Here is a 17,858-nt window from a genome sequence, read left to right on the forward strand (position 1 = left end):
AATGCCTCCTTTATGGAGGCTCAGAGAGGGGTAGCTACTTGCTCAAGGTCACACAGATTGTCAGTAGCAGAGCCAAGATTTGAACCCAGGTCTGTTCAATCCAAAATTTTAATCCCCATGGTAGGAATGGGACCAAAACCAGGGGTTGGATCTATCTGATGTGGACAGTTCAACTCCACCCTCTATCATGCCAAGGAAGACTTGCCCCGTGCCCCGGAAGGTGCTGGGAGAGGCAGTAGTAGGCTCCTGTGTCTGAAATCCTATCTTGCCTCCATCCTGGCTCCTGGGATGTTGGGAAACTCAGACAGGTTCATTCTGCCAGAGGGAGGCCGGAACTTCCTTGGACAAAGAAAGCAGACGATAAAGCCCAGGCCACGAGGATGAGGGAGAAGGAATGAATAAATGATGCAGTAAGCCAACAGCATCTCAAAGCGCAAATCCTGTTAGAGCGCTCAGCCTTTCACCTCCTCCCGCAATGCCACCCACCAGGCCCCACGAAAGATGGGCCCGAAGTCACCACCTACGGCCCACAGGCAGCAAATGTGTCATTTTGCTTTGCATATCACCGTGCTGTTAAATTTTTCAGCTTTGCCAACATTTAACTGCTGTGGAACCTCACATAAAAGCTCCAATTTTTAGCTTCACTTGAGAAAGCAGAAGTTCTGGCAAAATGAGGCCCACCTTCCTGCACAGTGTGGTTGCCTCTTGAGACCAACTTGGGCTCTCAAGGCTGTCACAACCTCCAGAACTCCCTCTGGCCTCCCCAACACTGAAGCCAAAGTCAGTTGCCACTTTGCAGCTAGAGCTATGGCTTTAATGCTACTTCCATGACCCCTGGAAGCCCAGAAGTTTGAAAAGACAGTTGGAACATGGAGTGCTGGGTTTTAATTTGCTGTGTGACCTCAAGCAAACCCCTCCCCTCTCTGGGCTTCAGCTTCTTCCTTTGTGAACGGAGGAGCAGACAGATGATCTAACAGTCCTTCTTGCCCACAGTGGCCCAGGCTTGATAAAGGCCTGGGGAGTCAAGCAGGTCTTCCTTGGCACAGGCCCCTGGACAGATGTAGGATATGGCGGCAAAGAGATCAGATGCTGTTGACGCTCCAGAGCTGCGTCCAGGTGCTCATGACATGGGCTCCACTGAACATTCTCCCTGCAGAGGACTGGGGGAAGGTGGCTGCCCAGCAGGCTGGTGGAGGCAGAGGGATTGGACATGGTCTCTGTTTCCGTGGGCCGTCAGTGTCACAGCAACAGCTGCAGCAGAAAGCAAGCCACTCAGCAGAGTAGAATTGAATACCCAAAGTTGGCTTGAACATGCAGGGACCTATAGAGGGGCTGGGACTCCCTAACCAGGATCCCTGCAGATCAGTCCCTTGCAGGGGTTCAGGGTGAGGGACGGGGGCCAGGCCTGGGCCAGGCAGGCACAGAAGGTGGCTTGCTGTCTGGGGAGTCAATTCTGAGTCTAGGAAAATTCATCTCAACCCAGATTCTTCAAGCACCTCCTCTGTACCTTGGCACCGTGCTATGAGCCCAAGCGGTCACTTCCTAAACAAGAGCAAACATTGCCATCATTTTTGCTATTACCACTGCCTCTGTGGTTGGTGCCTTTCCAAGCATACCTGTGAGACTCCACCTCAGTCGTAGGAATTACCTCCTTCTTACTAGAACCATTGTGAAAATCAAACAATAACAAATTCATGTGGAGAGCTTTGGAGTGACCAAGCCGTTTGAGGTTTGTTTTTTTTTTTATGAGACACTGGGCCGAACAGGGCCCAGTCACCACCCTCTGGTGCCCACCCCCCACCCCGCCCCAACTCACACCCATTTCCATACTCACTCCTCCCGCCCTTCCCTCCCGGGCCTGAGGGGGCCCCAGCCTCGCCCCCACCCCGCTCCCAGTCCCCGTGGCCAGCTGCCTCCCGGCATGCCCTGCGGCCAGCCCCATGGTGCTCGGTTGGGCTCCCAGAAGCCACAGCCTGCCCCGACTCCCACAGCCAAATCGAGTCAAAGACCAATTAATATTCTGATACCTGCGGCCAGCTGAAGTGATGTAGAGCTGATGATTTCTTTTTCCATTTTACTCCAACTGTGGTTTCATTTATTTTTTCCCAGCCCTCCTTTGGTCAGTGGTTTTAGGGGCACTAAAGTTCACTTTTGTGGGTAACCTGCACTGTTAGCTGTTGATTTAATTAACTCAGCCTTTCTCTTCCTTGACCAGAACAAGGCCAGCCGGGCTGCTTTGCAGACACCCATTTGGACAGCCCACGGCCAGAGGCGTCTGGCGGGAGGGTGTGTGGTCCCTGGCAGACAGACACTCGCCAGCCCTGGTTGTCCTTCGCTCCACATTTTCCAAGGCACTTCTGAGCCACTGTCTCATGAGGCTCCCAGGGGTTTGGTTCCCAGTGGACACGTGGGGAAACTAAGGCTCAGAGATGTGAACCCGATACCCCGGAGCCACAAAGCTAGCCACAACCAGGGCTGGGCTGGCTTGCCAACTTTGTCTATTCCCATGGTCCTCTATTTCAGAGAGACAGTTTATTCCTGCCCAAGGTCCCCCTTGAAGGGGAGGAAGGAAAAGGCTGGAAGACATAGAGGGGTGCTAGAGAGGAACACGAGGACAGCAGCAGGGGGCGGGGGGAAGGATGCTAGTTGAAATCACAGTCTCCTGGCCTCACTTCCTGAGGTCCTTTCTCTTGATGGAGCAGACTAGAGTCTTTCATCCTCTGAGAAGTTTCCAGAATCCTAGCACAGCTCTCTCAGTAGCCAGGTGAAGGGAACATTCCACCCTCAGCATTCTGCCCTCGATTTCCCTGTCCAGAGGATGCCTAGTGTCCCAGAGGGCCTGGGGGCAGAGAAGCCTAGAGCAGGAGGGAGCAGGAGAGACCAGAGCAGACATCTGAAGTGGCTTTAGAAGGAGAGCTTTCAACTGGGGGACGTGCCAGCAGCTGAGGCCAGGGAGGGGAGAACTGCCAGGAGACTTGACCCGAGCCCCTTCCATCTCTGGTTCTCAGATGTATTCACAGAAGTTCACAGCCAGCGTGCTGCCCTTTCAGTCTGTGCAGCTCGAGTTTTAGGAAGCTCTGGCTGCTAAACCAGGGAAGAGAGGTCTCAGGGCTCGCAGACAGACCCTCCTCTGATCACTTTCGTTTGCCACCTCCTCCAGGAAGCTCCCCACCCCTCACCCACACCCATTCCTCAGTTCTCTGTTCAGGGCTCTGTGGACTTTTTTTTTTTTTTTTTTTTCCACCAGGGTGAATTGTCAATTGATTTGTTATTTATCCCACTGACAACAAAGAGAGTGAAAAGGTAATAATTCTGGGCCCTGGGGTAATTCAATTCCTGTAGCACCGTCAGCTACATTAACTTACTTCCTGGATCTCAATTCAATTAGAGCAACATTCCCCAGCATTAATAAATCAATACTCATGCCATTTGGATATATTTTGAATGTCTTTCATTATACATTGTAGGTCGGGGATGGCTGCTGAATTGGAAGTTAATGGGACAGGACAGGGCAGGTGGGGCTGCCTGGGGAGAAGCTGCCAGCCGTTGACTCTAATTGCCTCTGCTGCAGAAGAGACCGTAAGTAAAACAGGGACCTGGTTAACTGAGCGAGCCCACTGGAGTTACTGCGAGCTGCAGCTCCAGTCTGGGTGGGCGGAGGCACGGTGGTTGGAGAAGCTGTGTTCACCCACTTTCGTATCCATTCATTTGTCCGTCCACTCATCCCTCCTCCCATCCCTCCTCCCACCCTCCTCTCAGTCTTCCTCCCCCAGGTCCTCTCACGCTCCTCCCATCTCTCTTCACGCTTCCTCCAGGCTTTCTTTCCATCTTCCTCCCATCCCTCCCTGATCCTCCTCCTGGCTCCTCCCATTGCTCCTTTCATCCCTCCTCCTACTCCTCCCATTCTTCCTCTCATCCTTCCTCCAAACCATCTTCCCATCCTTCCTCCTCCTTTCTTCCAATCTCCTTTCCATCTTTTCACCAGTCTATCCATCCAGGACCCTGGGCTGAGGGCCTACTGGACACTAGGCTACGGAAGAGAACACAGGGACCCATACTGACTTCTGGGCTTATATAGATATATATATTGAGCTTCCCTGGTGGCTCAGATGGTAAAGAATCTGCCTGCAATGCAGAAGACCAGGGTTTGATCCCTGGGTCGGGAAGATCCCCTGGAGAAGGGAATGGCTACCCGCTCCAGTATGGCTATCTGGGAAATTCCATGGACAGAGGAGCCTGGCAGGCTATGGTCCATGGGGTCACAAAGAGTCGGACACGACTGGGGAACTAACACACAGCAACAACACAACAACGTATATCATACATGTTCTTTAACCCCAGAGACTCGGAATCTAAAGAAATAACTACAACACAATGTTCAAGAACCACAGCGAGAGCAATCAATAGCACTTTTGTTGCCAAAGAAGCCAGAGCAAGGCTCAGAGGGGAGCCAGTGGCCAAAAGGTCTGACTCTTGGGATTGGGGGAGCGTAAGGGAAGGCTCCCCGAAGGAGGTTAAGCCTGGGGCAGATTTTGAGGATGAATAGATCTTGGCTAATTGGCTTTAGGGAGATCAGGAACTGCAGAGAGCCTGAGGAAACTGAGGGCTGCAGGGCAGGGGCTCACAATCTTGTGTATGGATCCAAATCACTCAGCAGGTAAAGACAAATACAACTCCCAGGATCCTCTCTGGAGAGTCTCATCCAGGAGGTCCAGGAAGGGTTAGGAATCATGGTCCGCAGCCACAGCCTGCACTTCAGGCTGGCCCTATCTGGCTGTGTGGCTAAGTCCCAGCCCTCTCTGAACCTTCCTAGGTCTGCAAGCAAGTTTCTCATTGGACAATGTCCCTTGAGACAGTCAAGAGAGGTAGTGTTTCTTCCTTTTGACAAATGAGGATACTGAGAACCAAACAGACAAGGGCAGAGCCACTGATGGAGTCTCTGCCTTCCTTGCATGGAGGCCCAGGGCCTTTGCGCCTACTGTCCCCACTGCTTGGATCACACTTCTTCTGGGTATCCTTGTGGTTGGCCCCTCCCCTTCTTATTTATTGCTGTATAACAATTACCCACAAATTTAGTGACTTAAAACAACAAACAGTTAATATCACATAGTTTTTGTGGATCAAGAATAAAGGAGTGGCTCATTCCGGCACAGGCTCTCTGAAGAGTTTACAGCTAGAATGTCAGCAAGGGTTTCAGTCATTGGAAAGCTTGACTGGGCACCGCAACTAGAGAATAGCCCCCAGTTGCTGCAGCTGGAGAAAGCCCGCATTCAGCAATGAAGACCCAGTGCAGCCAAAAATAAATAAACAAAAAATTTAAAAAATGAGTCACCAAGTCCAGTCCACACTCAAGGGGAGGACAGTCAAGCTGTATTTCTTGAAGGGAAGCATATCAGAGAATGTGTGGTCATATTTTAATGTCCCCCTATCTTCCTTTGGACCTCACTCAAATGTCGCCTTATCAGAGATACTTTCTCTGATACATTTGTCTGTAAAGATGCCCTGCCTCTTGCTTTCTTTCTCTCTCTCTCCCTTCCTGCTCTTTGTTTTTTCTTTTTTTCCCCTTCCATGGAATTTTCCACCACCTGCTATCCTATCTATTTTAATTATTAATCTCACCTGCCTCCCCCCACTTAGCCTAGACTCCGTGAAATCAGATACTTGTTCATGGCTGTCACCCCACCACAAGAATGGTCCCTGGCACATAGTAGGCATTTAATAAGTCATTGTTGAATACAAGGATGAAGATGGAGCTGAAGGAAGAGAGGGCACTGTTGACTCACCCTGGGTCTTTCCTGTCCCTGGAACCTGACCTTGTCAGATGACTTCCCTGTCACCTGAAATTTCATCCCGTTGCAGATTGGGACAGCTTAGTCTGAGCATCAGTTCTGGTCCCAGATCGGCCACTGGCCTTCAGTGTGATGCCAGACGTGTCCTCTGCTCAGGCTCAGCCTGGGTTCCTCTCCCTCATAGAAGTGTACTGGATTCCTTCCATTTAATGAGTATTGTCCCAGAATCTACTAGGTACCACAGTGTTCTGGGCACCAGACAGACACAGCACCTGCCCTCATAAGGCTGAACCTCTGGGATAAAACTACTGAGGGTCTTTCCAGCTCCAGTATACTCCTGTTCTGCCCTCAGGCCACTGGCAAATGCTGCTGTATATTGAATTATGTCCCCACAACTTCATATATTGAAGCCTTCATATATTGGAGCCTTGTGGGGATAATTAGACTTAGGTGAAGGCAGGAGGGTGGGGCCCTTATGGTAGGGTTGCTGCTGCTGCTGCTGCTAAGTCGCTTCAGTCGTGTCCGACTCTGTGTGACCTCACAGACAGCAGCCGACCAGGCTCCGGTGGGTTAGTGGTTTTATAAGAAGAAGAAGAGAGAGATCACTCACTCTTTCCTCTCTCCACCATGTAAGGACTCCATGAGAACGTGGCTGTCTGCAAGCCAGGACGAGGGCCCTCATCAGGGATCTAATCAGATGCCACCTTGGTCTTGGACTTTTCAGAACTGTGGGAGATCAATGTCTGTGATACTTTGTTCTAGCAGCCTGAGCTAACTAATACAGATGCTGATGGCTGATTCCTTGAGTTCAGAGACCCACAGGCTCCATGTTATGCTGGGATATTTAAGAATCCTGGTTTCTAAATATCTTTTCATAGGAAAGGGTAGAGGGCCACTGAAGGGAGGGGTGTCTTTAAAGCCAGTAAGAGCAGGGCTGTGGAGAACAAACTTTTGCTCACCACCAGGTCTTTGTATGTACCATTCCTCCTGGTCTTAGCTTCCATGTCAGCTCCACCAAGAACCTGTCTCTAAGTCGGGGTTAGAGGCCCTCTGCTGGTTCCCTGGACATCCTATATGAGTGTGTTCTCCTCACTGGCACTGGGCTCCAATTCTCCCTTCATTACCTGTCTCCACTCAGCATCTTTTGTAGCACCCCAAGGACAGGACCCCAAGCTAGGATCCTCAATAGTGGCCCCATTGCTGGATGGGGACCCAGATTCCACAAGGTTAAGTTCTTTGCCAAGATCACACAGCTGGTGACTCTTCAAGTTGTGGTACAAACCCAGGCCTACTTGATTCCCCAGTGTGTGAAGCATTTCCCCAAACACTTTCTCCTGTATCTTCATAGAAAAGGAGTCAGCTCACACCTCAGATGGAGAAACTGAAGTCCAGAGCTCACCCACACTCAACCAGCCATGACCCCAGACCCACTCACCCAGAGGAAATCTTTGGCCTAGAGATACATCAGCTGTCTTGCAGGAAGATCTTACGGTGTGAGATGCTCAACTATGCACTTCTGTTTACTCTGCTCAGACACCTGGAGAACGTTGTCATCAGTCCACTTTCTAGATGAGAAAACAGGCCCAGAGCTGTGAGGTCCCTTGTTTACTACCCTCAGCTGGTAAGTGGCAGAGCGGGGATTTCAACCCTGCTCTACTTTGTCTCTAAACAGTAAGTCACAGAGGCCCTTCACGGTGCTGAGTAAGGCAGGTCGGCATTCCTTCACTTGTTCATCCATTTATTCAATAATAAATGAGATGCCTGGGGTGTGGGGCAGGCAGGTGGGTAACACACAAATTAGACATATAAACAAGGTGATTTCAGAGAGGGAAGTGTCTTAAAGGGGATGAGAGATTTGGGGGGATATCTTTCATTAGGGGCTCCTCTCTGATAGGGTGATGCTTGGACTACCACCTGAGTGTCCAAGAGCTGGCGCCTCAGAGATTCAGGGGAAAGCCCTGGGGTGGGAAGATGTGCAGCATTTTACTAAAAAGTAAGCAGTTTGGAGGGGCAGAGACTGGGAGGGGGATGAAAGCCCCAGGCCACCTGTCTCATGGGTGGGGGACCCCACGGGGCAGTGGGCTCAGCCAGGTCCTATTAGTGCTGGAGGGGCCTCGATTCAGGGGTTGGTTGGCTCAAGGAGCCAGGAAGAGAAGGGGACCGTGGGCCGCCATGCTGGATGAGGCCTCCAGGGTGAGATTTACTGAATGAAGGCAGCACGTCCACAGGACAGAGCCGGGCCCTGGGACTGTGCCAGGTGTCCACGCCTCTTCTGGCTGCCTCCCTGGGCCTGAAGAGGAGGCGACAAGTGGCAAAACGTAGCTATGCTGGCCCTGGCATCCTCATGGGCCACTGGGATGGTGTTGCTCACAGGGCAGGGGCTTGATTTCAAGGCCACACAACTTACGCATGAGGCCTGGGACCAACGGCAGGAATCAGAGGCCTCGTTGCCTCCTCCTCAAGTCAGGCCTGGGCCAGACTGAGGCCTCTTTTCTTCTCTGCAGGCGCTGGGGAGAGAGGCCTGCCCAGGGGTGAATTAGAGATCCAGAGCTGATACCCTAGGGCTCCCTTCTGCCTTTCTTGACTGCCCTTTCCCTGGCCACATCCCCTCCCTGCCTCTTCCCCACTCTTTGGACAGAGACTGAGCAATAGCCTCCATCAGTTCAGTTCAGTCGCTGAGTCATGTCCGCCTTTTTGCAACGCCATGGACTGCAGCACACCAGGCTTCCCTGTCCATCACCAATTCCCAGAGCTTACTCAAACTCATGTCCATCAAGTCGGTGATGCCATCCAGCCATCTCATCCTCTGTCGTCCCCTTCTCCTGCCCTCAATCTTTCCCAGCATCAGGGTCTTTTCCAGTGAGTCAGTTCTTCACATCAGGTGGCCAAAATATTGGAGCTTCAGCTGCAGCATCAGTCCTTCCAATGAATATTCAGGACTGATTTCCTTTAGGCTGGACCAGTTAGATCTCCTTGCAGTCCAAGGGACTCTCAAGAGTTTTCTCCAACACCACAGTTCAAAAGCATCAATTCTTCGGTGCTCAGCCTTCTTTATAGTCCAACTCTCACATCCATACACGACTACTGGAAAAACCACAGCTTTGACTAGATGGACCTCTGTTGGAAAAGTAATGTCTCTGCTTTTTAATATGCTGTCTAGGTTGGTCATAGCTTTTCTTCCAAGGAGCAAAAGTCTTTCAATTTCATGGCTGCAGGCACCGTCTGCAGTGGTTTTGGAGCCCCCCCCAAATATAAAGTTACTGTTTCCATTGTTTCCTCATCTATTTGCCGTGAAGTGATGGAACTGGATGCCTTGATCTTCGTTTTCTGAATGCTGAGTTTTAAGCCAGCTTTTTCACTCTTCTCTTTCACCTTCATTAAGAGGCTCTTTAGTTCTTCGCTTTCTGCCATAAGGGTGGTATCATCTGCATATCTGAGGTTATTGATATTTCTCCCGGCAATCTTGATTCCAGCATGTGCTTCACCAGCCCGGCATTTTGCATGATGTACTCTACATATAAGTTAAATAAGCAGGGTGACAATATACAGCCTTGACGTACTCCTTGAGAACAAAGGACAGGACCTACCTGGTCACTTGATGACACTGACATGGTCTTTGAGATTCAACATGGTGGTTGGACCCCTGGGCTGAGCCAGCCCTGAGGCCCTGGAAGAATCACAGAAGGGGCAGTTGTCCTGTGTCTGCCTACATGTTTCTCTGAGACCCCTGAAGGGACAACCCAGGACAATGGGAAGCACAGGGGCTTTGAAGTTTTATTTAAAAACCAGAGGGATGGGATGGGATGGGGGTGGGGGGTGGCGCAGTCATGTATACCCATGGCTGATTCATGTCAATGTATGGTGAAAATCACCACAACATTGTAAAGTAATTAGCCTCCAATTAAATTAATTAATCTTTTTAAAAAATCTAGGTTTAAATCCTGGGTCCGCTTTGTGTGACCTTGGGCAAGTCACCTCACCTCTAAGTCTTCAGTTTCTCTTGAAAAATGGGGGTGAAAGGGGATACCACCAAGCCTGGTTGGAGATTAAAGGAGAAAATGCAAATAAAGAGACCACTGCCCTAGGCACTCATCAAACATTAACCTCTTCCCATCACCCACTTTTTCTTGTTTAAATTTATTTTTACGTCCCCACTCTCTGTCTACCTGTGTCACTAATTAGCTGTGTGTGATCCTGCATAAGACTCTTCTTCTCTCTGGGTTTCATGGGATTTGATAGCTGGAGGGACTTCAAGTTTCATGTAACAATCCCATGTTCGTGTGTAACGATAAATCAAGGTCCAAGATCAATGCCAAAGCAGAACTTTGGTCTCCATGAGGCCACAGCTGCATTGTCAGAATCCTAGCCACGGGCTCCCCCCAGGTCCTGGCCCTCCTCCCCATTACCCAGTTGTGAGACCTGAGCAAGTCCTGTCCTCTCTCAAGGATGCTTGCCTCAGTTCAGTTCAGTTCAGTCACTCTAGTCATGTCTGACTCTTTGTGACCCCATGGACTGCAGCATGCCAGGGTTCCCTATCTATCACCAAACTCATGTCCATTGAGTCAGTGATGCCATCCAACCATGTCGTCCTCTGTCATCCCCTTCTCCTCCCACCTTCGATCTTTCTCAGCATCTGGGTCTTTTCCAATGAATCAGTTCTTTGCATCAGGTGGCCAAAGTATTGGAGTTTCAGTTTCAGCATCAGTCCTTCCAATGAATATTCAGGACTGATCTCCTTTAGGATGGACTGGTTGGATCTCCTTGAGGTCCAAGGGACTCTCAAGAATCTTCTCCAACACCACAGTTCAAAAGCATCAGTTCTTCAGTGCTCAGCCTTCTTTATGGTCCAACTCTCACATCCATACATGACTACTGAAAAAACCATAGCGTTGGTGAAAAAGACTTTTGCTGGCAAAGTAATGTCTCTGCTTTTTAATATAGATTGGTTATAACTTTTCTTCCAAGGAGCAAATGTCTTTCAATTTCATGGCTGCAGTCACCATCTGCAGTGATTTTGGAGCCCAAGAAAATAAAGTCTGTCACTGTTTCCATTGTTTCCCCCATCTATTTGCCATAAAGTGATGGAACCAGATGCCATGATCATTGTTTTCTGAATGTTGAGCTTTAAGTCAACTTTTTCACTCTTATCTTTCACTTTCATCAAGAGGCTCTTTAGTTCTTCTTCACTTTCTGTCATAAGGGTGGTGTCATCTGCATATCTGAGGTTATTGATATTTCTCCCAGCAATCTTGATTCCAGTTTGTGCTTCATCCAGCCCAGAGTTTCTCATGATGTGCTCTGCATATAAGTTAAATAATCAGGGTGACAATACACAGCCTTGACGTACTCCTTTCCCTATTGGAACCAGTCTGTTGTTCCATGTCCAGTTCTGACTGTTGCCTCCTGACCTGCATACAGATTTCTCAAGAGGCAGGTCAGGTGGTCTGGTATTCCCATCTCTTTCAGAATTTTCCACAGTTTATTGTGAGCCACACAGTCAGCTTTGGCATAGTCAATGAAGCAGAAATAGGTGTTTTTCTGGAACTCTCTTCCTTTTTCAATGATCCAGCGGATGTTGGCTATTTGATCTCTGGTGCCTCTGCCTTTTCTAAATCTAGCTTGAACATCTGGGAGTTCACGGTTCACGTATTGCTGAAGCCTGGCTTGGAGAATTTTGAGCATGACTTTACTAGCTTGTGAGGTGAGTGCAATTGTGCAGTAGTCTGACCATTCTTTGGCATTGCCTTTCTTTGGGATTGGAATGAAGACTGACCTTTTCCAGTCCTGTGGCCACTGCTGAGTTCTCCAAATTTGCTGGCATAATGAGTGCAGCACTTTCACAGTATCATCTTTCAGGATTTGAAATAGCTACACTGGAATTCCATCACCTCCACTAGCTTTGTTAGTAGTGATGCTTTCTAAGGCCCACTTGACTTCACATTCCAAGATGTCTGGCTCTAGGTGAGTGATCACGCCATTGTGATTATCTTGGTTGTGAAGATCTTTTTTGTACAGTTCTTCTGTGTATTCTTGCCACCTCTTCTTAATATCCTCAGCTTCTGTTAGGTCCATACCATTTCTGTCCATTATTGTGCCCATCTTTGCATGAAATGTCTCTTGGTATCTCTCATTTTCTTGAAGAGATCTCTAGTCTTTCCCATTCTATTGTTTTCCTCTATTTCTTTGCATTAATCACTGAGGAAGGCTTTCTTATCTCTCCTTGCTATTCTTTGGAACTCTGCATTCAGATGGGTATGTATTTCCTTTGCCTTCCACTTCTCTTCTTTTTACAGCTATTTCTAAGACCTCCTCAAACAACCATTTTACCTTTTTGCATTTTTTTTTCTTGGGGATGGTCTTGATCCCTGCCTCCTGTACAATGTCACAAACCTCCATCCATAGTTCTTCAGGTACTCTATTAGATCTAATCCCTTGAATCTATTTCTCACTTCCACTGTATAGTCATAAGGGATGGTTGCCTGATGGTTTTCAGATCAACAAGGATTAAGACAGGAGGTTTTTTGGTAGGTTTTTTTTTTTGGCCACTCCACATGACATTCAGGATCTTAGTTCCCCAACCAGCGATCAAACCCATGTCCCTGGCAGTGGAAGCATAGTGTCTTAACCACTGGACTGCCAGGAAAGTCGCAAGATATGTTTTTTTTTTTTTGAGGAAACTTCTTATTCTGTCTCAATATTCAGTTCCAGGAGTCTCTGACCTGGATTAGCAGAGTTGCAGCTTTGACCACTTCCTGAAGCCACCATGTTGACTTGTCTAAGGAGTCAAGTGGCTCAGTTTCCTACTACATGGGTCACACCTCCGTGCCTTTGCCTGGCTTGGTGTCTGTGCCCGGGACACCCTGTCCACCCTGGCAATCACCTGTGTTCGCACCCCAGACATTCATTACGCACCATTAAAATGTCGCTTCTGCTATCAAGCTTTTCCTGCCTGCCAGTCCCCTGTGGAAAACTAACCTCCCCCTCGTGCTCCCCAGGCCCCAGCACACGCCTAGCACTAGACCCACACCACTCACACTGTCGCCCCATGTGTCCTGAGAGCTCCCTGAAGACAGGGGTGGGTCTGATCCGTCTCTGTGTCCAGCACCAGGCCTGGCCTAGAGTGGGGAGGTAAGAATTCATTGAGCGAATGGAGGAACAAATGAATGGGTGGACGATGAGGCGCAGTCCAAGGCAAGGGGCAGCCGAGAGTCCTTGCTTCTGTCTCTTGCTGAGAGTCCGTCTCCTGCCTGGTCCAGCTACCCAAGTGAGCAGCCCTGGCCCACCTGGACACCAGAGTCACTAATGAGCATTGATCTTGATCGGTCCCATCCATCAGGCTACTCGAGCGCCTTTCCTTAAAGAACATTAGGGAGCAAATGTATCATTGGTGACTGGAGACCCAATAAAGCAGGCACCTCGCGAAATTTAGTATTCAACTCGTAAAGGCCTTAAAAGCATTTTTCAATTATGAATGGCCTGGGGGGAGTCATTCTTTCTTCGCCGGGGGATGAATAAAGATGGAAAATAATAGCATATCAATATTGTTGCAACTTAGCAGGATTAATCTGGAAGAGTTAAAGTCATCGCTCTCCCTGCTGCCTGCGTGCTCAGGTGCGCTGGAAAGGACTTGATCAAGGTGACCCTCACCAGGACCCCTGTGGGCAGAGCTGCCTCCTAACAGATCAGCATCTCAAGCGCCATGACCTTCTCTTTACTGCCCTTGGGGCCTCACCCCAGGACACTCCCTGGCTCTGAGCCATTCTTCTTACCCACATGAGGCCTCCAGGGCTGGCCTTCTCACGATGATCTCGAAGATCTGTACCACGCTTAGGGTTTAAAACAGGTCTTTATACCAACTGGTGGTGGTTGCTCAAATCTATCCTTGTGGTAAAATGTCATAAGACGAAACAAGAAAGGAAGAAAGAGAAAAGGAAAGAGAGAAAGGGAGGAAGGAAGACAGAAAAAAAAGCATGAAAAAGTCAAGCACAAAAGTACACTTTGTACTGTCTCTGCAGTTTCCTGGGAATTTTAAATTACAAGTCAAGCACAAGTACACTTTTGCACAAGTACACTTTGTACTGTCTCTGCAGTTTCCTGGGAATTTTAAATTACTTCAAAATAATAAAATTAAAAATGTAGTAAATAAAATGTAAACAGTGATTCTTATAGAAACAAAGGGAGTGGGTCTACGCTATGCTGTGCTGTGCTGTCACTTGTGTCCAACTCTTTGTGACCCTTTGGACTGTAGCCTCCCAAACTCCTCTGTCCATGGGATTCTCCAGGCAAGAATACTGGAGTGGATTGCCGTGCTCTCCTCCAGGGATCTTTCTGGCCCAGGGATTGAACCTGCACTGGCAGCCGGGTTCTTTACCACTAGTGCCACCTGGGAAGCCCCGGGCCTATACCAGTAGAAATATGAATAGGCAAACACTTTAGAAGACAATTTGCATTATCCAGTATAATAGTGGAATGATTTACCATTACAAGAGATGTCCACATCTTAATCTCCAGAACCAATGAATATCTTAGGTTACATGGCAAAGGGGAATTAAGATTGGAGATGGAATTAAGTTGTTAATCAGCTGACCTAGAGATGGACATATTATCCTAAATTATATGCGTGGGCCTAATGTACTCACAAAGTCCTTATAAGTGGGAGAAAGAAACCTCAGAATCAGGGAGAGACTTTAAGATGCTACACTGTTGGCTTTAAAGATAGAGAAAAGATCATGAAGCAAGCCCCTAGAAGTTTGGAAAGACACAGAACTAGATTCTTTCCTAGAACCTCTAAAAGGAACACAGTCCTGATAATACCTCTGTTTTAGCTTAATGACCATATGGACCACAGCCTTGTCTAACTCAATGAAACTATGAAGGGCTACCCAAGATGGACAGGTGATGTGGAGAGTTCTGACAAAACGTGGTCCCCTGGAGAAGGGAATGGCAAAGCTCTTCAGTATTCTTGCCTTGAGAACCCCATGAACAGTATGAAAAGGCAAAAAGATAGGACACTGAAAGATGAACTCCCCAGGTCAGTAGGTGCCCCATATGCTACTGGAGAAGAATGGAGAAATAAACTCAGAAAGAGTGAAGAGACAGAGCCAAAGCAAAAACAGCGCTCAGTTGCAGATGTGACTGGTGATGGAAGTAAAGTTTGATGCTGTAAAGAGCAATTTTGCAAAGGAACCTGGAATGTTAGGTCTGTGAATCAAGGTGAAAGTGGTCAAAGAGGAGATGGCAAGAGTGAACATTGACGTTTTAGGAATCAGTGAACTAAAATGGACCAGAATGGGAGAATTTAACTCAGATGACAATTATGTCTACTACTGTCTGCAAGAATCCCTTAGAAAAAAATGGAATAGCCATCATAGTCAACAAAAGAGTCCAAAATGCAGTTCTTGGGTGCAATCTCAAAAATGACAGGATGATCTCTGTCCATTTCCAAGGCAAACCATTCAATATCACGGTAATCCAAGTCTATGCCCCGACCAGTAATGCTGAAGAAGCTGAAATTGAGTGGTTCTATGAAGACCCACAAGACATTCTAGAACTAACACCCAAAAAAGATGTCTTTTTCATTATAGGGGGCTGAAATGCAAAAATAGGAAGTCAAGAGATACCTGGAGTAACAGGCAAATTTAGCCTTGGAGTAAAAAATGAAGCAGGGCAAAGGCCAACAGAGTTTTGCCAAGAGAATGCACTGGTCATTGCAAACACCCTCTTCCAACAACACAAGGGAAGACTCTACACATGGACATCACCAGAAGGTCAACACTGAAATCAGACTGATTATATTCTTGTAGCTAAAGATGGGAAACGCTATACAGTCAGCAAAAACAAGACTGGGAGCTGACTGTGGCTCAGATCATGAACTCCTTATTGCAAAATTCAGACTTAAATTGAAGAAAGTAGGGAAAACCACTAGACCATCCAGGTATGACCTAAATCAAATCCCTTATAATTATACAGTGGAAGCGAGAAATAGATTCAAGGGACTAGACCTGATAGACAGAGAGCCTGAAGAATTGTCACAGAGGCTCGTGACATCATACAGGAGGCAGAGACCAAGACCATCCCCAAGAGAAAGAAACGCAGAAAGGCAACATGGCTGTCTGAGGAGGCCTTACCAGTAGCTGTGAAAAGAAGAGACGCAAAAGGCAAAGGAGAAAAGGCAACATGGCTGTCTGAGGAGGCCTTACCAGTAACTGTGAAAAGAAGAGACGCAAAAGGCAAAGGAGAAAAGGCAACATGGCTGTCTGAGGAGGCCTTACCAGTAGCTGTGAAAAGAAGAGACGCAAAAGGCAAAGGAGAAAAGGCAACATGGCTGTCTGAGGAGGCCTTACCAGTAGCTGTGTAAAGAAGAGACGCAAAAGGCAAAGGAGAAAAGGCAACATGGCTGTCTGAGGAGGCCTTACCAGTAGCTGTGAAAAGAAGAGACGCAAAAGGCAAAGGAGAAAAGGCAACATGGCTGTCTGAGGAGGCCTTACAAGTAGCTGTGAAAAGAAGAGACGCAAAAGGCAAAGGAGAAAAGGAAAGATACACCCATCTGAATGCAGAGCTCCAAAGAATAGCGAGGAGAGATAAGAAAGCCTTCCTCAGTGATCAGTGCAAAGAAATCGAGGGAAGCAATAGAATGGGAAAGACTAGGGATCTCTTCAAGAAAATGAGAGATCCCAAGGGAACATTTCATGTGAAGATGGGCACAATAAAGGTCAGAAACGGTATGGACCTAACAGAAGCAGAAGATATTAAGAAGAGGTGGCAAGAATACACAGAAGAACTGTACAAAAAAGATCTTCACGACGCAGATAACCACAATGGTGTGATCACTCACCTGGAGCCAGACATCCTGGAACGCGTAGGAAGCAGTACGACTAACAAAGCTAGTGGAGGTGACGGAATTCCAGCTGAGCTGTTTCAGATCCTAAAAGATGATGCTGTGAAAGTGCTGCACTCAATATGTCAACAAATTTGGAAAACCCATCAGCGGTCACAGGACTGGAAAAGGTCAGTTTCATTCAGTCCCAAAGAAAGGCGTGACAAAGAATGCTCAAACTACCGCACAATTGCACTCATCTTACACACTAGTGAAGTCATGCTCAAAATTCTCCAAGCCAGGTTTCAACAATATGTGAACCATGAGCTTCCAGATGTTCAAGCTGGATTTAGAAAAGGCAGAGGAACCAGAGATCAAATTGCCAACATCCACTGGATCATTGAAAAAGAAAGAGAGTTCCAGAAAAACATCTATTTCTGCTTTATTGACTATGACAAAGCCTTTGACTGTGTGGATCACAACAAACTGTGGAAAATTCTGAAAGAGACGGGAATGCCAGACCACCTGACCTGTCTCCTGAGAAATCTGTATGCAGATCCAAAAGCAATAGTTAGAACTGGACATGAAACAACAGACTGTTTCAAATTGGGAAAGGAGTACATTAAGGCTGTATATTGTCACTTTGCTTTTTATTTAATTTATACACATAATACATCATGCAAAATGCCAGGCTAGATGAAGCAAATGCTGGAATCAAGATTGCTGGGAGAAATATCAATAACCTCAGATATGCAGATGACACCACCCTTATGGCAGAAAGCAAAGAATAACTAAAAAGCCCATTGATAAAAGTGAAAGAGGAGAGTGAAAAAGTTGGCTTAAAACTCAACATTCAGAAAACTAAGATTATTACATCTGGTCCCATCACTTCATGGCAAATAGATGGGGAAACAATGGAAGCAGTGACAGACTCTATTTTGAGGGGGGGCTCCAAAATCACTGCAGATGGTGACTGCAGCCATGAAATTAAAATACACTTGCTCCTTGGAAGAAAAGTTATGACCAACCTAGACAGCATATCAAAAAGCAGAGATATTACTTTGCCAGCAAAGGTCTGTCTAGTCAAAACTATGGTTTTTCCAGTACTCATGAATGGATGTGAGAGCTGGACTTTAAAGAAAGCTGAGCGCCAAAGAATTGATGCTTTTGAACTGTGATGTTGGAGAAGATTCTTGAGAGTCCCTTGGACTTCAAGGAGATCAAACCAGTCAATCCTGAAGGAAATCAGCCCC

The sequence above is a fragment of the Moschus berezovskii genome, chromosome 2 (assembly GCF_049115385.1).
Source record: "Moschus berezovskii isolate FMDL1 chromosome 2, NW_MosBer_1.0, whole genome shotgun sequence".
In the NCBI taxonomy this organism is placed as follows: Eukaryota; Metazoa; Chordata; class Mammalia; order Artiodactyla; family Moschidae; genus Moschus; species Moschus berezovskii.